General features: G+C 39.7%; 1 protein-coding gene across 1 annotated transcript in view; it reads right to left on the bottom strand.

Moving 5' to 3' along the window:
- ARHGAP24 (Rho GTPase activating protein 24) overlaps positions 1–25,613 on the bottom strand; it is a 330,318-nt gene extending 304,705 nt beyond the window's left edge. Inside the window, exon 1 of the mRNA XM_069485543.1 lies at positions 25,405–25,613. The gene's annotated coding sequence lies outside the window, so the exon portion shown is untranslated. The remainder of the gene's footprint in view (positions 1–25,404) is intronic.
- Positions 25,614–27,772: the final 2,159 nt, after the last annotated feature.

Here is a 27,772-nt window from a genome sequence, read left to right on the forward strand (position 1 = left end):
ATCAGACGTATAGATAATACTAGAAAGTAAAATTCTAAAAGTGGTAAATCCATTGCATAGCAGCTAGAGTGTTCTCTAGAAGGTCAGGCGATGGAGTAATGGCTTACGCAGAGAGACGGGAGGAAGGTTCCTGGAAGGCAGGACTGGAACCAGGCCCCACAAGCAAGGATCAGACAAGAGGAGAGCACGCAACGCCACAGGGAAAGGCCGAGAGAGGGGAGAAAGCTCGGAATGCGGGAGGAGGAAGGGGAAAGACCAGCCTATGGGGACGAACATACAGAGGAATGAGACTGACTGGGTCAGTGTGCTTGCCAAGCCACAGCAAGACACCAAGGTAGATTCGTGACAAGGGGACAAATTAGATGAAAACAGTGGTTTCTGAAGACTGAACTGGCACTGCCAGGTAAGAGGGACTGGACTGCAGCGAAGGCCAAATGCAGACACGTTCAACCTTTTGCACAAAACAGCAATAACCCAGGCATCAAACGGCGAGGGCTGGGAAGGGTCACAGCAACAGGAATGGAAGGAAGGAATATTACACAAGAATTGTCAGAGCGTAGAGACGGGGTGCTGGAGTTTTATCTTCGGGATCTGCATTGTATTTCTCTTTTGGCCGGCGATGACAAAACTTTTCTAAGTCTTTTAGCCTTAGGTCAAATACTTAGGCATCAGGCAGAGAAACGCTTTTTTAAAGCTGTCAACTAGGTATGAAAGATCACTACTGGAACCTTCAAAATAAACCACTCAATTTTGCAAATTTTTCTCTTAAGGCAGAGTCTCTTTTTTAAAAAAAGTTGGCATTTTTTAAAATAGAAAATTAGCATTAAAAATGTACTATCTTCTCTAATAATAATTTTGCATTCATTTCCCCCCAAATTATTTTCTTAGGGTATTTTTTTATCAGTATTTCAGAAAATGTTTTTATGTTTTTCTTATCTGCTTTATGTTGCAGAAACTGCATAAGCAATGTGAAGGTGTATTTTGATTGAGATATGGTTTCTATACAGTGGAAAAATTCAATCCTGAGGCCATATATCTGGAAACTTCAAAAATCTGAATCAATGCTAATTACCAAAGAATTATCAAAAAAAAAAAATTAATGGTGCTGAAAAGGCAAAAGAGATATAAAAATGTCCACAGACTTATACACAATCAACTTTATTCATAGCAAAGACATCAAGCTTCTCCTTCCAAGTTTGTTTAATCATATTTTAGACACGTTTCTCATAAGAATGTCTGTCCACAGTTTCAGGCATATTAAAAAAATAGAAATGTAGAAAGTATCAAGGAAAAAAATATAATTCAGATAGATAGCCTCTCTTTCTTCAGAGCCCAACATCCAAAAGATACTCACTTAAGTAAGCTGAGTTTGCCTTCCCTGTTGAATTAAATTCTTTCTTAAAATTCCACTGTAAACTTTAACTGCAATTTAAGCAATTGAAAGGAAATGAGGAAATAAGTATTTGTCAAATTGCATTAAAACAAACAGTGCTTTCTATTAGCGAGGCCATGCAAGCTTGGGTATCCATTATCCAAAATGCTTGGCACCAGGAGTGTTTTGGGTTTCAGATTTTTTTTTTGAATTTTGGAATATTTGCATATACATAAGAAGATATCTTAGGAATGGAAGCCAAGTTCAAACACAAAATTCATAAAAAAAAAAAAAAAAAAGAAAGAAAGAAGCAAAGGTAGGGAACTCCCATTCACTTGATTCATATATTACAACTATTTTTTGAATATTTCTGTGCATGGTGACAATTACAAAGATAAATGAGAACCTGTCCTTAGCCAAACAATAGCGAAATCTTGGATTTACATAGTCCATTATAGCTCGTCACGTCCTTTCACTTATCACGTAAACAACTTCCACAACCCTGCGAAGAAGTTAGGGATCATTTTCACTATTTTTAGATCAGGAAACAGACCCACTGAGCCATAAGTCTGTTGCTACCCATATGTCACAATGCTCGTGCTCGTCACCATGTCATTGGCCATTCTTTCTGCTGATGAGGACGCTGTCAGTTAATCATTCAGATATGCATAACATTCACCAATACGCACTGAAGCCAGGCACTATAAGCCTGGCACCTATAAGCCAGGCACCAAAGGTTTGGGGATGGGTGAGATGAAATCAACAGAAACACTGCCCTCCAAAAGTCCACATCTCAGTGAGTAAAAAAAACAAGTAAACAGAGAAAAGTGATCAGTGACCCAACAGAAAGCCCAGTGTGTCAACAGGAGCATCCGCCCCCAGTCCATGAAAAGCCAACCATCCAAGCTCAAGTCCCCTCCCCACCATACGGGTTTTTTTAACACAACCTCAGTTCATATTTATTTGGCTTTGCCCTAAATCCCTGAACAATTTGAATCTACAACATTTAGTCCTTTATTATATATGCTGTTTCATATTTCCAGTTTTCTCTTATGTGTATCTTACTCACTCTACCAGATTTCTAAGTTCCCTATGGGCAAAGAAAAAGCCTCAGTTCCCCAGTCATACTGACCCCCTGGCCCCTGTATTCCACTCTGAGGCCATGAGCATTCCACATCCGAGAGGATGATTCATAAATTGTTAATTGCTTGATTTAGTTATTGCTTAGCTATCACACCGGACAGCACAGACCGAGATATCTCAGTCCACACTGTACGTCAGCAACAATCTTGAAGCCAAATGTTTCTTTGCCTTATTCTGGTTTATACTTTGTTGTTTAATGAGTCTCTCTTTTAAGAGCTGATAATGGGAGAAGGTCCTAGCAACTAACACACTAGGAGGCCAACCTGGCTCCGCCACGGGTGCAGGCTAGGTGGGAACTCTCTTCATTTGGACCCCTTGAGAACGCTCTTAATTTTTCATGGCTTCAAATATTTATACCTCGAGTCATCACCATAGACAGGAGGAAAAGAGGAAATGAAAGGCTGATAAAACCTTTCTAGTCTTCTAGGTGTTTCTCTCCCAGTTAAAGTGATGAGAGTGCTTGTTAGTGATAGTTCCTGCTGTCTTCTGCATGATTCTAAAGCAGAGGATTTCATGAATATTGAATTAAAAAATGTGACCTTTGAGTATAAAACTATAGGCTTGAGATTCTAATCGGTACAGTGAACTTACCCTGTCATGGGTAGCCCTTTTAGACTAGTCGACTTAAAAGGCTATCCATTCACGTTAGCAATGCTGTGATAACCAAAATACATGTTGATATGTTTTTCAAATGTTGGTATATGTCCTTACTCCAAAATGACAGCGCTGACTTAAGTTAGAATTCATTCAGAGCAAGGTCTAGTAAGTAAGTAATAACATCTTAGTAGGAACAACTAAACAAATAACAATAACAGGTTGATTGTAAATAAGCATAAGTTCTGGAATAAGTATGAGGTGCTTAACTGTAAGGTTTCTCCTCTGATCTCATGAATGTCACCAGTGAATGTGATAAAAATCCTAAGTTGTCTGAATGCAAAACAGAAAAAAATAAATGTATGGAAATATTTGAAAATAATAAGTTCTTGACTCATTCCTTTGCTCTTAGAGGTACCTGTCATTTTCTTAGAAATGTAGATAGGTGCTTATTGGTTATTAATAGCTACATTTTATTTTTTTAATACAAGGACCATAAAAGGTGGTAGAAGTTTTATTAAATATTCTTCAACTTTATTGACCAGAAGACTCACTTGAGAAATTTGCTAGAATGTAGATTCCCAGGACCAATTCTCAGAGATTCTAATTCTTCTTTAGGCTCTAAAGGAGGAAGACTTTCCTGGGTCTCTTCACTCTTATGGCCAAGATAGGGTAAGAGGCCTGTGGATTTGCCCACTTGGGGCAGGAGGTTAAGGCTCCTCAGCATGAGGCTGAGCCCAGAAACGAGGCACAGAGCCACTCTGTTCTGGGCTCTCTTCTTTTTTCCATTAATATAATTGAAAAAAATTAGAAAACCAAAGTAAGCAGGTCACGGAGAAAATAACCACACAAGCCACTTGGGCTGCTTTCTGTCTGTTGCTGGGTTAAAGGAGGAAGTCGTATCTGCAGAACTTGAGGGCGGCCTGGCCCGGTTTACAAGGGTTCAAGCCACATGGTACTTTGGTGATAAAACCCAACGTGGTATTAAAGACGGCCATTATTTTACCATGTCCTTAGTTCCCCTGTAGTAGGTGTCTGGATGAGAGTCAAGATATTAGTCACCTTTGACACAGTAACACTGATTCTTTGCAAACAAGTGTTTTGTTTTCTCACAAAAATCTCCTTGTTCCTATAACCAAATAAAAGAAAATAAACTATTAGCCTCATCACGGCTTGTATGTTTATTTTACTTGGATAAAGGACTATGCACTTTTTATTAACCAACTTAAGAGAAAAGGAACTCAACCACAGCTACCCCTTGTTTCACGTAGAGCAGAAATTGAAAAGACGGAGAAGGAAAATTAAACACCGGGGACACCCCAAACTGGCAAATCTGCAAATCTGCGGTGTGTCTGGAGACTGCTACAACAGCATAACTAAAAAGTTAGGAACATGGTGTTGCATTTCTTAATTTAGCATAAAGGAACTTATTTTGCAGATACACATTTTTAACGTTGACAGAGAGTAGCAGTGGACAAGATAACAACACATTTTGTATTTTATACGGTTATTTCAAAGTGATTTATCTCCTACGATTAATCTTTACGAAGTCTCTGAGACATAAGTACTCTGTTCCAGATGCTGAAATTAAAACACACAGAAGTTATTACCCCAGCATCACACATATGACTTTGACATAATGGATACATGAAACCGTATTTCTAGGCCTCACAAAAGCACATGATTTAATCCCCTGATTGGACTAGAGAAGAATGGATGGAGCCTCCTAAGACTTAGTCACCAACATCTGTGACTCATAAGCCCAGTCCGTTAGGGTCTTTCCAGCTCCCTTCTCCCTTACCTCCTTCTGTTAATTCGTCAGCAAGTTGAATCATTTCAACCCTTTCATATTTCCTGACTCTGTTCTTTCCTCTTCATCATCAGTGTCCAAATTCACACTGAACTCCTGGACATTTGCCAAACACCTAATATTCCCATCATAACACTGTTTCTTTGCACTTGGGTTCTCTCAGCCTAAAATTACTTCCTTCCTTCCTTGTCCACTCATAAACTTCGCAAAATGACTTCCCCTTTTGTCCATTCATAAATGCAATACTTATTTCTCAATATTTTGTTGGCAGGACCTTTCTCAGAAAGGATTAGACTTTTACCAAAAGACATTTGGGTAATAATAATTTCCCAAAAGGCTTTTGACCTTTCACCACAATATGGATGCTAATGTCCACAGCTAGGAATCTGCAAAACTCACATGCAAAGGTGGCACAAACCATGAAACATGGAGCACCTAAGGTTGTGCTTTTTTTTATTATTACAACTCAGTATACCCTGGAGCTCGTGTGTGTTCATCTTCACATTGCTGCATGGCCATTTTTTATTAGTATGTTGCTGAACTTTATTGTTGTGATTGAAACCTGTCTGATATGACATGAAATATAGGTGAGGTCAAAAGGTGATCAGTAAATCATGCAAAAGATTAAAATCTTCTCAAAAGCCAGAGGAGACATATACTCCTTCAAGGAAGGAGTTCTTTGCTCTTGGTTATGAAAAGCAAACAAATAAACATTCTCACCATACCAAGGATTCCTGTGCACAAATCAACAGTAACCGTGACGGACTTATTTCTGCCGCTCATGGCCATGTCACACGGTAACACTGACAAGCTGTTCCCCTTGTACAACTGCTAAACCACAAAGGCACATGCAACCAAAAGCCTTCCTAGATTTCTGCAAAGGATGACAATACCGTATCAATGACTCTCTTATCCAATCTCAGGAAATAGACACCTGAGTATCTTCCTTTCCATGGTGCCCAGTAACTCTAAACAGACATCCTTCATCATAAGCCAAGAAGTTACAAAAATGTTGGCATTTATATAAAAGAAAACAGAAATTTGTAACCACCAAGTGTGACCAACAGTGGAAAATGCATTCGCTAAAAGAAAGAGTTCCCTATGCTATTTAAGATAAAAATGTCAAAATTGCACAACAAGAAAAACAGTAGTCTAAATACTTCCTAAGTTTCTCAGGGTTTGGAAATTACCCAATCAAAATGAGACACAAATATATATTATATACATACTATACAATAAGTGAATCATAAGATTAAACTTTTCTTTCACTATCCAGGAGAAATAATGCTGACACTTATCACTGAATCACTATCATACCTCTATCTACAGCTGACCCTTGAACAAACAACGTGGGTTTGAACTACACAGGTCCATTTATGCAGATTTTTTTTAATAAAAATTACACCAACTCTGCCTCTCTTGCCTCCCTTTCGACCTCCTCCACCTCTTCCACCTCTGTCACCTCTGAGACAACAAGACCAACCTCTCCTCTTCCTCCTCCTCCTCTATTCAACATGAAGACAATGAGGATCAAGACCTTTATGATGATCCACTTCCATTTAATGAACAAGAAATATATTTTCTCTTCCTTATGATTTTCTTAATAACCTTTTGTATTCTCTAGCTTACTTTACGGTACAAATACAGTATGGAATACATATAACATGCAAAATATCTTTTAATTGACTGGGATGTTGGTAAGACTTCCAATCAACATTAGATTATTAGTAGTTAAGTTTTGGGGGATTCAGAAGTTGGGTTGGCACCCCTGACCTCCAAGTTGTTCAAGGGCCAACTGCATTTCTAGGAGGCATCAGAAAATGCTTTCAACACTTACCATGTTATAGGGTATTAAATTCCAACACATTATTAAAAATAGACACTCTAATAGAAGTCAATTTCCCCTCATATCCTTTAATTACTGACTCAACTGTCACTTGACTTGGGCTACTCCTCCCATTTTCGGCATTTCTTATCCCCTGCCCTCCCTTCCAGCCCCTCTACCTCTTCAGTGAAACCCAGAAGCAAAGCACCAAGAGAAGGAAGTGTTATTAGGATGTTTATGCCCTGTGGTTACAGGTCATGTCTTCAAAAAGACAAAATGGTTTGTCAGGGAGAAGAGTCATTTTTGCCTTAAGTCACTCCTTATCTTGGGACTTTTCATAAAATTTTATCTTGTACTCAGTTACAGAAACTCGAAAGAAGGCTGTTTTCTGTCATTTTATTTCCTATATGACAGATTTAACTCAATATTAAAGATATTAAGAGAGTAAACAACATATAATAATGTGGTATCATTTATTCTTTAAGAGTCATCTCATCTTACACTTCATCCTCACCTAAGGGGTTGAGAACTCTAGTCTTACCTCTTCATAATGCAAGTAAGTATATCTCGAATAGTCATGTGTCTAGCAGTGTAGAAAATGCAGTTATAATGATGAGATCTGGAGTAAAGCCGAATATACAAATAATAACTGTAATATTCTGCGAATGTTTATTATGTGCCAGGCATGCTTTTAAGCACTGTATATCTACTATCTTTATTAAACTCTATAACAACCACGTAAAGGAGTTCTATTTTTTGTTCTCAATTTCCAGAAGAAGAAACTGAGGCCAAGAGACCTTAAGTAGTTTGACCACATAGCTGGGAGAGTAAGGATTAGAACTCAGTAATCAACCCAAAGCCTTCGTACTGTGAGCTATTATAATATGCAGTGACTCAAAGAAGGGAAAAAATTTAAAGTGCATGTGATGTGAGTTTTACTCTACATAGAGGAAATGTAAAAGTGCCACATCCTGAAAGAAAATGGAACAAAAACATATATGAGTACCAAAAAAAGAACATTAATTGTGTTGTTGACTCCACCCAAAGTCAAGTGGTTTTAAAAGGGGAAGGAAATGAGCATCAAGTATTATCCTGGATTCAGTGGTACCTGAGCCATTAAGGTTCAGCCAACTAACAAGTAACCTTGTCTCTTGGAGTATCTCTTATCTACAATAATATCCAAAATATGTTAGAACAAAATATATTTTGATTCAAGTCAGAAATGGGGTTAGGCTTTTCCATCTTTGCAAGCTGAAGCTGATTCAGTCCTCAGTGCAGATTTGAAAGGAAAAGAATCAGGGAGTTTGAAGTTGGGAAATTTGGGGAAGACCCAGGTCAGAGTACTCTAAATACACTGTTGGTTATACTAGTGTCTAAGCAAATTCTAGCAAAAGCTTTAAAAAAAAAATCAGTTAAAATTTTCAAGTTGAAAGATACACAGTTTCCATGAGTCTGACATTTTCCTAATTGTATGAAATTAGAAATTGCTCAAATTCCATAAGAGCCTGAAAACATATGAGAAATACGAGGCTTCACTTTCATGTTGGTAACACAGCAGGTTAACAGAATCAGTTTATTAAAAAATATATATATAATCAGGGTTTTTAAGTGACTCACTTAAGTATGCAAATATTCAGGTCAAAGGGAAATGGCCATAGTCTTCCTTGAAGGCCAGAGCATAACATTATTCTATGAGGAGGAGGAGGAGAAAAGTCACTTTGGAAATAAGTATTTTGACTGTATAGTCTAAGGCCAAAGGCAAAATAAAGTATTTTGACTCTGTAGTCTAAGGCTAAATACCAGACTCTAGTTAGTAAATGTTTTTCACTGAGATATGGATTAGTAATTCTGAAAGCACTTTATGCGTACTAAAGATTTAAGCAAATAAGTAAAGAGACTGTAGGAGAAAGGAGAGACATGCCTTTGTGGATGAGCACAGCTAACACACAGATCTCGGTTTCTAAACACCATTCTTCAATAAAAGACATCTGGGTTTCTTGGAGAAATGACTGATTCAAAGGTTGGATCAAAGGGAGCATAAGAAAAGGCCAGAGCATCATGTAGTAACAGAAAATAAAAAGTGTTTGAAAATAACGGTGACATGAAGAAAAGACATGGAAGCCAACTTGAGGGGGCTCCTCGTGGTCAAATGTGGACAATTTGAGCAACAAAATAAGTATCAGTTGCAATGGACCATAACTCATAAAGCAAATACCCATGAGCCCATACTGATACAACTGAATATTAAAAGTAAATAAAGAAGGGGAGGGAAGGCTCTTCCTTACAGACCAATTTTAACTAACAAATGTAGGATGAACAATGAAAATAAAAGGTCACCACTTGGCCAACACCACAGTGACGACTGTTCCAGGCAAAAATGACCAATGAGTGTTAAAATTCGTGGTTCAAAGTATGATGAGAAACTGACCATGTACATAGTGTCTTTACACATAATGCTAATTAATTATAGAAAGGAAACTAGCGAGTTGACAGTAGAGAAACCTGGCAGAACTCAACTGAGGAACTGAAGTGAACATCACTGGTATTTACACAAGTTAGACACCATGTAGTTCCTGATACAATGCACTGAGACCGGCACAGCATCACCTCTGTGGTCCTCTTGCCAGAAACGCACAACCTAAATTTGATCAGAAAACCCAAAGTGAGAAACATTCTCCAAAATCACTGGTCACTATTCTTCAAAAATGTCAAGAGCTTGTAAGAAAAAGAAATACCGGCCGGGCACGGTGGCTCACGCCTGTAATCCTAGCACTCTGGGAGGCCGAGGTGGGCGGATCGTTTGAGCTCAGGAGTTCGAGACCAGCCTGAGCAAGAGCGAGACCCCACCTCTACTAAAAATAGAAAGAAATTATATGGACAGCTAAAAATATATATAGAAAAAAATTAGCCGGGCATGGTGGCGCATGCCCTGTAGTCCCAGCTACTCGGGAGGCTGAGACAGGAGGATCGCTTGAGCTCAGGAGTTTGAGGTTGCTGTGAGCTAGGCTGACGCCACGGCACTCACTCTAGCCTGGGCAACAGAGTGAGACTCTGTCTCAAAAAAAAAAAAAAAGAAGAAGAAATACCAAGGAACTGTCCCAGGCTGGAGAAGAGTCAGAGGCATGGCAGCTACATGTAGGATGTAATTTCTCTTTGTATCCTGGTCCAAGAAAAGTTTATTGGTGAGACAACTGATGAAACTGAATAATAACAACATGTAACAGTAATTTATCAAAGTCAATTTCCTGGTTTTGATAACTTTAAGACGTTAACATTGGGAAAAGTTTCTATGAAATAAATTTTGCAAATTTTTTATGTCTCAAATTCCATTAACATAAAAAGTTAAAAAGTAAAATATAAGATTTAAAATCCCTATGATATTGAATGGTGACCCTCTGCAAGAGCAAATCTCAGTAACAATGACTAACATTTGCACCTGGAATGCTTTCAGCTGTGTTATCTCATTGGACCATTATCCTGGTTTTACAAAATATTTTAAGTGGCTTGGCACTGCTAGTAAATGTCAGAACGGCACTGACTCTTAAATAGCGTTTTTAAGAAATCTGTTACGGCCGGGCGTGGTGGCTCACGCCTGTAATCCTAGCACTCTGGGAGGCCGAGGCGGGTGGATCGCTCGAGGTCAGGAGTTCGAGACCAGCCTGAGCAAGAGCGAGACCCCGTCTCTACTAAAAATAGAAAGAAATTATATGGACAACTAAAATATATATATACAAAAAATTAGCCGGGCATGGTGGCGCATGCCTGTAGTCCCAGCTACTCAGGAGGCTGAGGCAGGAGGATCGCTTGAGCCCAGGAGTTTGAGGTTGCTGTGAGCTAGACTGACGCCACGGCACTCACTCTAGCCCGGGCAACAAAGTGAGACTCTGTCTCAAAAAAAAAAAAAAAAAAAAAAAAGAAATCTGTTACCCATGTAATGTTTACCAAATCGGCTGCTTATCTGGTTTTACGTTTCTGTAAAAGCTTTATGAGGATAGGAGTAGAAAGGAGGAGTTAATAATTATACAATAGTTTGTTCAAGCAGCTGTAGACAATAAAAGTAGTATATTTTAGTCCATGGCTTTGGAGGTTCCAAAAGGAACAAAAATAATGACCAATGCCCTACGTCCTGGAAATATGTAACTGAAGAAGAAATGGGGCCGATAAACACTACGACCAATAATTATAAGAAGGAATATGGGAAGAAAAAGATACAAGAAAGTTTGGTACTTACAGAAAGCTGACATGACAAGCTTACAGAGTAATAAAAAGACAAAGCAAATGAAGGAGGGAAGGAAGAAAGATGAGAAAGAAGGAAGGAAGAAAAAAAAAGAACAGAGGGAGGGCGGGGAGGAGGAGGGAGGATTTTTAAAGGGAACCGAAATGGAAGAAAGAGAAGAAAAAGTGGTCAGAGAAAGAATAGCAACAAGACACTTAACTTCAAAGAGGAAAGGGCCTATCACTCCGAATTAGAATAGAAGCAAAGGAGATGCTGATGTGGTCCCTAACTCACAGCCCTCACCTGCTCCATACCGTTTCAGATTCCTTAGAATTCAGAACATGAAGCAGCTGAAACTTCCAAGGGAACCTGAGGCTAGTTCTGTGAGATGGCATTACAGACACCCGGAGGCACTGTCTCATCACGGGACAAAGTATACTTGGTTGACAGTGTACTCTGACCAGAGCCCTCCTTGGACTAGGAAACAAGTGTAGACTCAGGACAAAAGCCCAGAGGAAAAACACGGATTCCAAGTCCCCAGTAAGTACCTATTCCACAGTGAACCCCAGTCGGGACCCCCGCTCCGTATCACTGCTCCCTTCAGCCTCGTTTCCACCCAGCCAAGTGTCTGTCAACAGACCCCCAAGTCCCAGTGATTTCTAGGTAACATTCAGCTGAAATAGAGCCTAGCTGATTTACTAATAAAAACAAGTGAAAACGTCACAGGACCGCAAGTGGCAATTAATAGCAGAAAAGGCTAGTTTCCATTATTTATTTTGTAATCATGATTTCTGAATGTGACGTTTAAATTCATAGACAAAAATTAGCCAAGTAAATGAGAGAAAAATAAAGCTTTTATTTTCCTAAGGGCTCACTGTAAATGGAAGAGTGTACCACATTAGCCATCGGTGAGCTAACAAGAAAAATTATAATCTAAAACCAATCATTAACCATAACATAAAACTGTTATCAACTTAAAATTAGTCATTATATATTTATTTATCACATTTATTTTTATGTGATGAAGTGCGAAGGCTTGTAGTATCATGCCTGATTTACTCAAGACTTCTAAGAGGGTAAAGGAAGATACTAAGATGATTAATCAAGGTGAAGTACCAAGTTTTGTATTAACCCTTATAAATACTAGTCACCGGTAAGAGAAAAGAGTCAATCTTGCTTCAGTAACAGGAGAGTGTTAAACTAAGCAAATCTATTAAGAAAAGGCAAATTGGAGTTTACAGAGAGAGGCATTGCGCTGGACTAAATGCATACAGGTTAAAAAATCTGAGATTCTTAACACTATACTGGGTGGTCTCTATGGGGAAAAATTCACTAATAAATTATGCAATTATCATGGCTTTTACAATGTCATGCCATACAAGCTGTTTTGGGAGAAAAAAAAACCAAAACCTTTTCAAATAAGCTATCAAATGCTATTATAGTGGGTGACCACTAATTTACCACCAACAGAAAGAACTGCATTAATAGATCTGCCAAAGGTAAATGCCTCATTTTAACAGGAACTGAGTCTAATTAATAACTTCCTGGAAGCTGCCAAACAAAGGTTCTATGACTGAACTGTTTACGGTTCTTAACAGTCATAAAATAATGGGGCTTCCCTGCCTCTTATTAAAATCAATTAGAGCACAAAATTCAGTCTCTCATAAAAGGAACAGGTAGAACGGTTCATGTGGGAACACATTCTAAAGAGAACTATCTGGAAATTTAACAATGGAATACCAGGAAATTGCAAGGTAAAGAAATTACCAACTCCAGATAAAGCATGTAATACCTTTATTTCAAATCAAAGCTCAACTTTAAGGTAAAAATTTAACCTTTACCGCCTGCCTTCCCTGCCTGCCTCCAACTCCGTAAACACAGTCTAAATCATTCTGGTTACAATTTATGGATCAACATTTGTATCAAGAATCAATCTCCAATCTCATAACCAGTCACTGGAGCTGTTTCCTGACAACCTTGACAAAAAAGCATCACCAGCTCTAATTTAGCATATCCCAGACAAATATGAAATATCACCAGTCATTTCATCACATTCCACATTAACATGATATATTCTCCCTCTCCTTCCCATTTCTGCTGCCTCCAGGCCCATGGTAATACGACCTTTACATATCATTTACTCTTTCTGAATTATTTTAGCATTTCACATTAACAGTACAGCTCAGAAATGGTATCATACACTAATTGCTTGGCATTTCCACCAAATAGTTCAATATAATTTTATTTTTACTTAATGGTTATTTCTAAGAGATGAAGAAAATATCAGATCCAACTAACAGAAGACAGCAGTAAGAAATACGCCACTATTATTATTGCTGTGCGTTTGGACAGAGTGTTATTTTCTAAACAAATAGGTACTAACCCTCACAAGCCCCTGGTGTTCTATTCTTGCTTGAACATGCATTATCAGACGCACAGTCCCAGATGTGACACCACTGAGCCCTGTGCCAATCTCTGCAGGAAGTCTAGGCATTTAGTATGCTCTCTTTTGAGACACAGAAATAACCCCGTGTTTCTGAGACCCCAGCCTGCGCTTTTCAAAGCTGCCAGGAAGGGGACCCGGAGCAGCACGCGCTGGTCCCCCGCAGCTCAGCCACACCGAGGGCTCACCTTGCTCAAGATGAAAAGTCTGTCTCCCCCAGCTGAGCCAGGAGCTGCACAGCCCACTCGCTCTCTTTATCCTCTCCTGCTTTAGAAAGGAGTCCCTCTGAGTCCTCCAACCCCAGTGTCAGGCTCATGTCAGGGAAGCTAAGGAAACTCTCTGGAATGTTCCACAAATTAAACAATCGAGGCTGGGGTTGCAAACAGAGAGATGATGACAGCGCCGCACGGAAGGAGCTCTCCTTGTTTCTCAGGTTTACACAGCAGCCATCGTGAGCTGAGTCTTCTTCCCCTCCTCCTCCTCCATTCCCTCGCTCACTTTCCCTCATTAGTTGACTGGCCAAGATGGTGCTGAAAGAGAATAACTAGTTATTTTTCGTTTCTGGTTTTGTTTTCTGCATGAAATCTCCTAAGTGTTAAACGCCATCAGACTTACTTATTTCCTTGTTTTTCAGGACTATGAAAAGCATAAAATAAGAGAACAGAGCACAACTATGGTGTGGTTCAAAGACTGAACTCAATGAAATTCTACAGTGTATTGAGCACGTTCAATTTATATTAAATGGGTTCAACGTAATTAATATTATTACAAGGAATGTCCAAGGAATTAGATTAAAAATGTACCTGAAAACAGAAAGTGCTGCAAGTTACACCTTGATATTCATACAGTGTATTTTTCAGCGGCCGTTAGGGTTAATCTAAGCTTCATCAAAATGCTTTTGAAGATGTTTGTCACAGCTTCACTTGCTCCTTTCTGAGCCAAAGTTTTTCATCGAAATGATAGAACACAGAAAATTATATGAGTGATTCTTATCAATTTTGCCAAAGATGATACTTAACTAGTAACTTTCAGTTGCAAAGCAAAGGAGGTAATTTATTATATACATTGGATTTCTTAGGAAAGTATTTAGGTTTAATTCTCTCAGGGAACCCCAGGTGAGAAAGGCTCCTAAGGAACACGCCAGCCACCCAAAATCAGGAACCTGGTCTGCTTGTTCTTAACTGTATGTCTGGAGGCAAATCACCTAAATCACTACAGACTCCTTTTCCATATTGGAAGATTTGAGGGGGGGGGGGGTGCCAATAGCTGTTTTTTTAAGTAAAAGCTTTTGTTCTGAAGTCTGAAAAATTAATTCATTCTACGACAAATGTAGCCTGTAACTTTTAATCTGTTGTGGGCCTACTGTGTAGGCCTACTATAGATGATAAACATGAAAGATTACCCAAAAGACGTTTTTATTTTTAATTCTGTAGTTCCAGCCTTCTTTTCTGATCTAAATTTTCACCAAATGTGTAGGAAAAAGAGGCCAGGCATTTCAATTATATCTCCCTCTCTCTCCACTCCGACAGAGGTGTTAAGACTCAGAGACACCCCAAAAAAGAGGGAAGCAGAGTTCCCTTTCAAATTGGTTTTGGTTTGCTAGGCAACAATTTTGTCCCTACAACACCTTTTATAACCAGAGTATCTACGAGGTGAATAGAAGCAGTAATTTAAACATACACACAAGCAACCAAGCAAGCCAAGGACTTGACAAACGCAGGAAGGAAGATAGAAGAGAGAAAAGAATTTTAAGAAAACCATCCTGTGATGTAAGTGATTCCAAGGCAAAGTTCACCTCCAATTTGAAAACATAACAAAGGTTCTTCAAAAGGCCCTGAATGAGTCACTCCAGCTGAATGAGCTCTAGCCTCAGCCTGACGGAATCTACAAGGCCAACGCAAGGGCAGGAGGCCAAAGGAGGGCAGGAAGGACTCACGTCACTCATCATGGATAGCTCTGTTAAGCAAGTGGCATTTCTTCACACAGAGAATCAAACAGATGCATTTAATGCTTTAACCATAACATTTATTGGAACACAGGAAAATGTCCAGTTGCACTGAATGAAAACCTCCGTAAGGCATTTCATTAAAAATATGGCTGTCATTGGGAAACTAGTAACTTCTACTCAAGAGAGCTACCCCTAGTATGTCTTCAAGTTGTATCCGCTCACTGTACTCAAAGAGCCGAGATTTTCATTGCTCTTCTTACTGCGTCATCAATACACAATGCAGAGAGCTCGAGGTCACTCTCTCCCTTGCATTATAAATACCAGTTGTCATCTAAGAATAGATATTGTTTGCATTTGAGTTACTGAAATGGTAGAAACTATATGACTTCAGTTCCAGTTTCCCAAATGATTTTACAAAAAACTCAATCCCTAACTTTGTTAGCCAGCTTCTCAATGGGGATGTTCTTGGCATTGGGGCAGGGGAAACCCTTTGTAGGGAGGGACCGTCACACATTGCAGAACATATGGTATTCTTGACCCGGGCACTGAATGCCAGTCGCCTCACACAATCATCGTGATGATCAAAACCACCCTCACACATTTTCAGATTCCCTCTGGAGAGGCTAACACACACACCCCTAAACCCACAGCTGATGAAAAGTAGCCCACTGGCCCGTGACATTTGTCAAGGAAAGGTCACGTGAAACTTTGTCATGCTATCTATATACCTTCCAGATACTCACTCCTCTATAAAATGAAATATCCAGTTTTCAGAGCCCTGCCAAACACATACCCATAGCCTCATTCTTATAGAAATTGCTCAAAAGGAACATCCTACCATTTGGCAACATAGGTTTTTCAATGCTGGAACAAACTTAGTATTTACTGTAACCCCCTCATTTTATAGATAAGGAGACTAAAGTCCAGAAAAGCTAAGTGATTTGCCTGAGTTCATCGATGACAATTAATACCAGAAGTAGGAATGGAGTCCACAGTCTCCTTGCTCTTTTCCCAACGTCCTCCTCACTCTTCTCCAATCATAGAACCAAATATAAAAGCAGGACCTTTCAAAACATCTCTCAAACTACTGCTTAAATATGAAATTTTCCCTCTGGGGAGCCAGAAGGTAGACTTTCCTACCCCTGAAACTCGTTTTTCCTGACACTTTTGTCCTTAAAAATATTTTCACACACCACTAACAATTAACTTTTAGTAAAAGTTAACATATATATTATATAGAGAGATATTATATATATATACACCTATTAAAAAGCTGATTTTTAAAAATCCAAGGTAATTTTTTTAAAGAATGGAAAAGAAAGCCTTCAAGTCCTGTGCAGTGAATCTGGATGCTGTGTTTTCGAACAGGATGCTTTATGTCTTAAAGTAAACACACCCGCCAACCATAAACCAAATACAACAGTGTATTATACAACGTGCAACGAATGAAAACAGTCAGTGCAATATTATCAGCTCTCTCATTCAAGTAATGACATAGAATCAGTAAATACCTTAAACACATTCATTGTTTTCTTTGAGGGGGGAAAAATCCTCGGCATACAAATTTGTATCACTTACATTTTTATCAAAAAGATTTTTTTGTTTACCACCAATATTACTATGGCCTTAACTGAACTGCCTATCTTCCTCCCATCTGCATGTACTTTTCAAACTAAATGTCAATTAGTAAAATATTGAGTGCAGTTTTTTATGAATTTTTAATTTAACTCCTAATTTTACAGCTGTTCAGGCATCTGGACGGTTATCATTAAAATGTTTCAAACTGAATAAAACTTAGATTACTCAGGGCTCAGGGCTACACACAAAGAATGTTAAGGTTTTATCTTGTAGTTCTAGAAGAAAGTATAGAATCTATTCAACGTCCTTCTGCCTGAAAACTAACTGACTTCTGTGGGATTTACCCACAAGCACCTGTGAGCAGGTAGGGTAGAAAAATAGGAGAAGCAACTACACAAAATCAAAGTCACACAAACGCTGGGCAGCATTCCCTGGAGAGCTGAAACCTTTAGTCAGCACAATATCAAGGTGTACTTTTAATCACGCTTAAGTATTTAGATGTATCTTACTTAAGTATCTAGCTTTTTTATGATTTCCAAATGCCACCTTTGACTAACAAGTGGTCCTCAAATTTTAGTGTGCATCAGAATCACCAGGAGGCCTTATAAATCAGCCCCAGGTGGGGCTCAGTAATTTGCATTTTTCAGGCGGAATCCAGGCTGCTGGTCCTCTACCGCATTTGAGAACTGCTACCTTAAAGACTTTTAAAAATGCTTATTTTTTGGCAGTTATCAATAATCAGAAGTATATGTGAATGATTATAAGAATAATAATTTCTATTCAGTGTGGGTGTCTAAGATGCACACATACACAAAACTGAAATTGAAACATGAAACAATTTTTACTTTTACTGCATATAATGAGCCTTGATTTTTTTCTATTCCAGTCCATTTCATCTTATTCTTTTCCTTTTCATTCAAACAGAAATGTTGGTCATGAACCACTAATTTGATTTTATGACCCCTGTTAGATCAGGACCTACAGTTTGAAAAGTACTGCTCAGGACTTCTCTGTTCGTCACTGAATATAATAACTATTAACTTGTTTTAATACTTACCAGGGCCAGATACACCTCCAATCTCTTTTTATACATTGCTGACTTTATAAATTAAAAGTGCATAACAACACTCTGAAGCAGGTACTATTCAATGACCACATTTACAGAGAGGAAAACTGTGGTTGGTGAATACAACTATAGATGGTGAACGCCCAGGGTCCGGTCACAAGGTTTAAGAATATCAGAACCAGGTTGTAACACAGGCCTAATTCCAGAGCAAACAGTGACGGCTGCTCCGTTGAAGTGAGACCTTTTAATTTGAATCTCGCATCTAGCACGTAGTGGCTGTGTGATTTTTGGCAAGTTACTAAGCCTCTCCAGATTTCAGTTCACCCATCTATAAAAGATAACAGGGCCTGTGTAGCTGTGAGGATTAAATGCAATAATCCATGACAAGTGCTGAGCATATAGCTAGCATGTAGTGAGGCTTAAATAATTGTCATCTATTATTAGACAGAGAAGGAATTCTTAATTGCCACATTAAACATTGCCTCCTTTCCCTTGGCTTTTAGTTCTTGGTACTGTCTCTGGATTTGCCTTTTCCCCTGATTTCCTGGCTTCTGACACTTGTTATCTGTTGACCTTGCTCCTGCCCCTCCCCCATCCCTCCTTCCTGGGCAGATGGACCTGTTCTGCAAGAGTCCTCGGAGCTCCTCACCAGACAAACCCTGTGCCCTTCACCTGTCTCCAGGTACCAAAGACCAAGGCTCCTCCTTGGAACCTGCCAACTTGACCTAATCCCATAGGTACAGAAAAGTTATTTCATGACAAAAGCGTGAGTTGTCACCAAAACATGAAGTCTCTAATCAGCAACTCAGAAATGTAAAGAAGTAGAGATCTTCTGTGTACCCCATAGATGACTTTCTATAAAATCATCAGCGTTTCACTTGACCATTCCACAATGACAATTATATAATAATGGGATGTAAAAAACAAAATGACACTCTGAAGGTGATAGTCACATGGCTGAATCCTAGGTCGATGCAGTTAGGTTGCAACAAGATAACCTCTGGCTCTTCTGACTCTCCTTGATCACCTTATCTTGCTGGAAGTTCCTTCAAGGGAGAAATTTTCAAACCAGATATTCCCAAGAAAATGAAACAATTGAAGATGACCCCTCCAGAAAGCTGTAGAATTCTCTTCTCTAGGTATCTTTACAAACAGGAGTGAATGCACTGCAACAATTCCTCTGATAAATGCTCCTTCCCTGAGAAAGACTGGCTTTCAAATCCCGTTCCCTATGGCTCATTTCAATTCTGTGTGCCCATGGAGTGCTCCCACCACTAACTCAACTTTTCTTCCCTTCTTGGTTGCTATCCCCAAAGCATCATCCTTTTCTGCTATTATTTCAGCTTTTCCAAGTTGGGTCGCTAGTCCTAACATGGGAACCACTTGTCTCCTTCTCTTTACTCCACCCCATTGCCCACTGTGCTCCTGGGGCAAGTGGTCCCATGTCTGGAAATTAAGCTATAGGTATAGATCCCTGGACCTCTGTGGACCGTACTTTTCCTGTTCCCTGCTCAACCAGAAAATAAAGTCTGGCCAGGCTGATCACTACAGATTGGTTCAGTTACTGGCCTGTGGTGGATGGAGTCTCTTTTCTCACCAGACAACATTGATGATGGTAACTCATCCCAGGAGCCACCAGCACAAGAATGCTTGTCATCTACAACCCCTTCAAGAGACCCAACAAGGTCAGTTCATGGAGATCATGCTGAGACTAGGGGCTATACTCTATGCCAAACCCATGAAACACATAGTTTATGACTCTAAAATGTATAACTGAAAAGCACCAGGAGGAAGAGGACATGGTAAAAATGGCAGAGTACTTGGATTCATGTAGATGTGGTTTGGACTCTCAAATCTACACTACCTTGGGTAACTTTACCTCTCTGAGCCTAAACTTCCTGATACAATGAGAACAATAAATCTGAATTAGATATAATATAGATGACTTGTAGAATTAGAAGTAATATATGCAAAAACATCTTGTGGAATACTTGATACTTAGGAAGTACTTAATTCACTGGAGTGACTATCACTATGATAGTCTGGGAGACTCAGAGAGAGAAAACTGGAGACAAAATGAAAGCTATTTCGCCCCTTTGGGGAATTTGAAAAATTACTGTTTTCTGAAGGCCCAATGTAGCAGTCACAAAACAGCCCTAAGTACAGCTCCATAGCCTTAATGTATTGACAGATTCCATTTCCAAGGGGAAAAGAGTTTTCTCTTCCATTTCTCAGAGATATCCCAGAAGGAACTGTTCTATATAATTGTGATACATGTATTGAAAACAACTCACATGTTGGCTTTATGCATCTACTTTCAAAGTTACTAAAACATGATTTCCCTCTAAGGTTTTTAAGAAATGTAACATTTGAAAGAAAGATCATTTTATGAGTATAAAAGCAGTACCTGCAATGTTTCAAGGCACCACAAAAAATGACCTTGGAAAAATTATTGGCTCTAAGATACTAGACTAAAGGTACACAGTAGAAATGTATAAATATTTAACTAAATGTCTAAACAGGGTAAAAAAATATATAAAATGAGGTAATTCAACCTATTTCCATAATAGACTTAACTAAGCTGAGTTAAAAAGTATGGGTATCATAAATGTATTAAAAGTAAGGATAAAAAGATGCAAACCGTGTCGTAAGAAAACCTTGACTAGGGTACAACTGAGCATCAGATTTAGTTCTCAGCTTCTTGGGTGACAAGCCAAAATGAGAAGCATGGTGATTTCTTGGCCTCTCTTTTTCTAACAACAACAACAACAAAACACTAATCAGAAAAGACATACTTTTAAAAACTCCTAGTAGGAAAGGCAAAGATGAATTTATCATGGAGATCTTTACAGAAAGAATATTGAAATACGTGAAGTGCCAAGACATTTCTATGCAGCCCATTTCTTTTATGTTGATCTTCAGGAAAAAAAAAAAAGTATCATATAAAGCATAGCATAATGAAGACTTTTTAGCAAAAAGGAAAAAGGTATTAGAATGCGATTAGGGGAAGTAAGTTTCTGGTAATATAATTTGATTAGAAAATTTAGAGAAATGAGTGGTTAGACTATTACACTTCACTATCAATGCTTGTTCTTCTGGGCCGCTCAGAGATGCTGAATAAGAAGCAACTTGAGCCTGGAGTCCCTGGCTGGCACCCGAAACACGAGGATTATGAATCCTTGATGAAAATATGTATTATTCACATGCTAAATAGCAGAAATGCAAGTAACAAAGGCAACACTGCTCTGAAAATGAAATGAGCCCATTTGAATCTTGGCCCAGATGAAGTGTAAATACCTTTCTACATGGCAGCAAAAATAACTGTAGAAAAAGACAAATTTTTTCAGAAGGAAATTTTGGGTTTGTCTCAATTCTAAAATGAGATGAAAAGAAAGTCAATATAATAAAGAATCAGTAACATAAAAGAAGGTGTCCCTCGAAATTTCCTCCTCTCCATCCACCTTCATATTCTCCTTCAATTAAATCTAATGTCCCTCAAGTACCCGTACTCAAGATAATTACTAAATAGCCAAAATTAGTATTTCTATTTTGCTTAATTAAGACAATTATTGCCCATTCCACAAGCAGGATCTTCGAATTTAACTTCATTATTAGTCTTCACAGCTAAATCTAGGACCCCCCCCCCACTGGGATTTCACAGATTACAAATTTTACAGTATAATAAAAAAAAAAACTGTGGAAAATGTATATTAATTTTAACTGTTTCCATCATCTTTAAGGTCAAGTGCATTCTGTGATTTCCAGAAGGAAAAAAATGATTCCACAGTAGTTTTTGTTTTGTTTATGCTTTAAAATTGCAAAAAGCACAGTATTTTATCCATTGTAAGGATTTGATAGGCATGTGTGGGCTGGTCTGGAAAGTGAATTATGTTTTGTAGCATTGTTACATTTGGAAAATGAAGTCTGAGTCCAAATAGACATTTTTCATGTGAACTCTTTGGGTATAACTATCTGTATAGATTTTATTTTATGTAGGTTAGTCACAACTTTACTTGCTCATTTATTAAAGAAACATTAACAGAAGTCTACCATGTTTCAGACACTGGGCTGGGCACTTGGATTCAGGTGGTTCCCCAGCCACCAATCAACCCAATGAAGAACTCACAGTAGTTGAGGGGGTTGGGGAGATACATAAAAATTATCAAAGTAATTATTAAATATTCAAAATGATATGGAAGCAGACAAGATGAAACGATTAGTTCTTCTTTCATGAAATTGGGTATGTCTTCCCAAAGGAAATTCCACTTGAAGTCGGCCACCAAGAATCAAGAGGGACTTTCCGGGCAGAGGGCATTCCAGCAGAATCCATGAACAAGAGATCAGAACTGTGAACAGTGAGGAGCCCTTGTACAGGAAGAGGCAGCTAAAAAGAAATGGCTTGGAAGAGCTTTTAGACATTCCACGAAAGAGTTTAGGGTCAATATTGTATGTCATTGGGATCCAACAAAGGTTTCTGAATAAGGGACTTACACAATCAGATCTGTACTTTATAAAGATCAATCGTAGCCATGTCACAGTAGAGTGTAGATACTGCTTAAAAGCACACATGTACACAATAACCTCTGAAAACTGAACATTCTTTGATTTCTCATCACAATAACCCTCCCACTTCCAAATGTGCTTTTACTTATCTGCTGAAAGCATCAGAACCTTGTAAACGTCAAGTTCGCAGAGCAAAGACAGATGGGTTACCACCGCGAGACTCAATGTGAGGTTCTCACTCTTCATGCGGAGAGCATTAACTGCATGGGTAAGTTGACCATTTACTACTCTATTTTTAAATATCCTTCTTCATCTGGGAGATAGCTTAGTCCTTTAGCCATGGCTTTAAGAATAAACAGGCATCTCTCCATTTTAAATCTCTTCTGCTTTTTCCTCAGTGAAATCTGATCAGGATAGAGTGGATGCCCCAGGCTCTTATAATCAACCTCCTTCCACACTCATGTGTGACCAGTAGGGTGGCTGTCACTTCTCACTGGGCTCCAGGCTGACCCTCTATTCACCTCCCCATCTTGTTTTTTCAAAGCACTCACCTTTACCAAAACTCAAAACACGGCAGAAATAAGCAATCAGCATTACATAGCTCAATTCATGGAAAAAGAACACTTCACTGCCCAGAAAATGCCACAGGAAAATAACTACAGATAATTAAGATGGTGCTATAGCAGGAAAGAAGGCATGGTCTGAATTTCACAGTGGCACTGCCTGCTTTCAGCCCTAACAAGCCACCCCGGACACTAAGAGTCAGAAAGAAAATACTCTTCAATGGGCCAGTAGGTCACAGCGAAACTATTAAGGGAGCTGTTGGTAAACTCCCAAGAGGCTTTGGCTAAGACACCAAAGTAATCAGACACAAACTACTCATCACCACCTGCTGCACATTCCTCGGGCTTCCTGCCCCACCCCCACCCTTCACCCTGGAGAGTCCAAGACCACACAGTAAATAAAACCATGATCCATGAAAGCTCCCAGGGCTTTGGCCATTACCATCCTGAGCAAAAGCTGAAGGGATTTTGCTGGAGACTTCAGCCAAGAACACTTTTACACTTAAATCTATGTTCTTGTTTGGAAGGGTGCATTGCTATTTCTGCGGTGCATTTTTTTTTTTTTTTCTTGAGAACTTAATTCTTTTCTACTTACTATCAGGTTTTTATTTTCAAATAGTTCAAGTTTACAGTATGTAGAGCCCAGAAGAACATTACAGAAAAACCACCCTCAACTTAAATCCAAACCCCTAAGATGAAGTAATAAAACCAAGTAACATAGCTGGAAGCCAAGGACAGTCTGAGTTTCAACAGCCTCTTGCATGCAGAAAGAATTAGAGATTCTCCTTCCTAGCATCATACTGCTTGTATAGTCCTTCCACGAACTTCAAACTAAACTCCAGATCTGAAAGACTTAGCTTATCCCTTATGCCCACTTAAAGGTCTTCCAGCAAGAAAGTACCTCCTGTGAGTAGTAGGAAGATGTTATTTATTTTAGAGTTTTGCCAGTATCTTAGTCTTCCAAGATGTCTAAGGTGAAATCTCTGATAACTCAGTAATGTCTCTAGAAAGAACATATTCCTAGACTTGCTACCTGAAGGTGAGGCACTCAGGGAAGATAAGGGGCCGGGGAGCAGGGGGGGGCGGGGGTGTTAGTGTGCTCTCCTAGAAATTGAAATATACCCAGAGAAAAACAAGTATTAAGAAATTTAAAAGGGGGAGCAAAATCTTAACAAGTTTAATATGACTTTATACTTGTTTTCTGGATTTTTCTAATGTATTAATTCTGTGTGTTTTATGTTTTATGATGTTCAATTCCAACATCCATTTTTGCCCTTAACTATTAGTTTTGAGTTCTAATTAGAATCAGTGGACATATTGTTTGTATTTAATCTGTCTGTCCATCTTCTTCTCAGTAATTGAGTAAGGCTCTTAAATTCTACTGCAAATATCCTTGGATTTCGATTAATTTTTCTTACTTAGTAGACATAGCAACACATATTGTTTTACTTATGAATAAGCAAACCCTTAACAACATTTATATTTTAAATACCCAGCATGATTTATTTATTTCCTCTTTTTAGAAAGAAACAAAACAATGATGAGTTGGAAGGTTAAAAAAAAGAATAACATGAAAGAAAATACAGAAACAGAAATTGCTTGGAGATAATGTTTAATTCAAATGAATTAAAATAGATATAGACTATAAGGAAGTCTGGGCTTTCTACTACTAGTTGATATTGAAAACCTTACATCTCTAAGGAATTCAGAGTAACATTATCTCCCTTCTGTTTGGGTACTTATAAAAGAAATGCAGTATAAAATATTTTTTAAAAATGAGACTATATTACATATTTATTAAGAGACAATAGATACTTCCTTAAAAATGTCATTCTTTAAAAAAAAAAAAAAAAAAAAAAAACTAGACCAAACCTTTTGAGTGGTTTAAAATCCAGCAAAGATTCCTTAATGTTTTGTCTTTGCAAAAAAAAAGAAAATGTTTACTGTTAAAACTACCTCTGTGTGCCTCTCATCTAGGAAACTCTCATAAAACACTAGTGGGAACAGAAACGGGGGGAAGGGAAAGATGGATAGTAAAAGAGGAAATTAAATTGCACAAAGTTTTTTTAATTAATTCCATCTATTTTTAAAGCCAGAAACACATACTACCAACTACTGCTTCCAGCACACGTACGCGCGCACACACATACACACACACACCCACCCATACACACACACACACACACACACACATATACACACAGACACACACACACACACACACACTCTGCACAGCACGAGATGCCTGCGGTCCCCCCGCCCCCCGCAGCCCCCTCCCCTGTCGCAGGCAGCCGCGTCCGGCCCCCGCAGGGACTCGCACCCCCCCACGACCGCGTCACCTACCCCGCCGGGAGCGCACGACGGACGCCGACGGTGGCTGCTCCGCAGGAAAAGGCTCCCAGGACAAGCCGAAAGAAAATGAAAATTAAAAAGGGGGGCAGTGCGGCTGCTTCACTTCCCGCGGCGAGGGGAAGGGGCAAGCCCCATTCGTGGCGCCGCTTTGGGGGCACCACGCGGCGGTGGGAAGCTGGGGGGCGTCCCCTGGGCGCGCGCGCCGCGCTCCTCCGCTGTCCCCGCCGAGCCCCGCCGCGCTCCTCCGCTGTCCCCGCCGTCCCCCTCCGCGGCCCCGCTGCCTCCCAGCCGGAGCTGGGCCGAGTCGCCACACGCACTGGAGAAACCCCAGCCGTTGCGCAAAGCGGAGTCCCAGAAGTTAGCAAGCGGGATCGTGCGCGAACGTGTCAACAGACCGCGCGCGAGGCTGGGACAACTGAGCGGGGCCAGCCCGCAGACGCGGCCCGGGTTTCGGGTTTCATTTGGCAACTGGCGGCTGCACAGACTCGGGGCGTTGCTGGGGGGGCCGCCAGGGGCCCCGCCCTCCCCGCGCCGGGGTTATCCGCGGGCCTGCGCGACACCCCGGGCGCCTGGCTCCCCGGGGACCAGACCGAACCGGCCCTGCCTGGTCCCCTCTGCAGCTGGCAGCGCTTCGTGCGTATCGTAGACGGGTGTGGGTCACAGATCTGGGGCTGCTTCCACCAATTCTGTCCCTCTTAAATCGTATTTCCCCCATCAAAATGACCTGGGTCATAAAATCCTTATTCCTAGAAATGCATATTTAGCGGAAGGCCCTCTAGTTAGAGCATGAGAGAAATTCAAAGTATAATTACCTGTTTATCATGGTTGAAGAGCTCTCAGAATTACACAATATGAGGCAAAGAGGACAGAGTAGTAAACATTTTGCTAAGGCGGGCTCCTCTTCCAACCGTCACAAAAAAAAAAAAAAAAATCTATTTCAAACCGAAATCTTACAGTTCTGGTTACTTGGCATGCCAAGTCAAATGATTGCAAAAAGCTTTATAAAGATTTCTGTTTTAAGCCATTTAGAAATTATCGCCAGAGATCTTTAAGACACAAAATGAGAGTGTCTTCATTAGGGATTTCCAGTGATAGGGAGAGAGAGCACTCGTTCAGATTTAGAAACACCAAAAATAAAAGGAGGAGTGGACATTGATATGTTTTTCCTTTTTATCCTGTTTCCCCAGTTTCTTGGAGAAACCAATCTGCCCCATCCCAGACTGAGGTCCTACCAGAAAATTGATTTTCTGGCTGGAGAATTCTCAGCCCTTTAACAAATCAAATTAAGTTCTATGGGGGAAAAAAATCTCTTTTGGCATTTCCTTTTTAAAAATGTGTATGGAATTCTCAGCCAGAAGCAATGTGGCTTATTTTCTGATTGGTGGGAATAAATTACCTTCATCAATTCACATGGCCTTATGTGTTCTAGCAGTACCCTGGCAGGGGAATCCTCAGGAACAGTTTTAGATGAAAGCTGGTAAACAATGAAATTAACCAAAATGAAATCAGCATACACTTGATAGACTCCAAAGCCTCAAGCTGACGAGTGTCAATTATGTGTGATTCGAGATTGTAACATTTTAAGAAGGAATCTATCATACCATGGATATATTTCAGAATCTAACAGATTTTATCATAGCAACTTAAACTCAACATGATACAAAATCGAACTCGGTGTTATTGCTGGGTAGTCCCTAATCCTAAAAATTGACACACCTGTAAGACACACTCCACCCACATATCCAAGGCCTTTTCCTTCCTCTCTTCTAGCTCTGTTTCCACCCTTTCCATATGATAGCACTTCATTGATGTGTGTCATGTGTATGACCATCTTAAGCTAGAAAGTAAGGAGAGGAAGGCTATCCACTTGAGAATTAGGCAGTTGAGTGGGTGGGGGAGGAGTTATGGTCATGAACACAAGCCCCTCCCCCCTCCCCTCCCACTCCTCTGCAGAAAGACAAGGGTCACTGCATTCATTCCCTTCCTAGAAGCTCCCCAGGGATTTAGCAAAGAGTCTGTTATGAAAGTATAACCTGGTTGTTCACTGGACTCTATGTTATTCTCTTATTTCTACAAATTGGAACTGGAGATTAATTGGGATTAGGAGACATGCCTAGTCAGTATAAAAGGCAGGCAGAGTGTGAGGGGCCTCAGCATTTACAGGGAAGATGTATGATATTTCTAGGACCAGAGGGATTCCAGAGACCTAGAAACATAATGGAGATGGAGGAGGGGGAGAGGGAGGGAGAGGGGAAGGGGAGAAAGAACATAATAGCCTCATTACACTTGGACAAGTTGTTTGAGTGTCATTATTGTCAGAGTCAAGGACAAGAAAACCATCCATAGACAAAGCCACCTG

This window comes from Eulemur rufifrons, chromosome 13, assembly GCF_041146395.1.
Source record: "Eulemur rufifrons isolate Redbay chromosome 13, OSU_ERuf_1, whole genome shotgun sequence".
NCBI classification, from domain to species: Eukaryota; Metazoa; Chordata; class Mammalia; order Primates; family Lemuridae; genus Eulemur; species Eulemur rufifrons.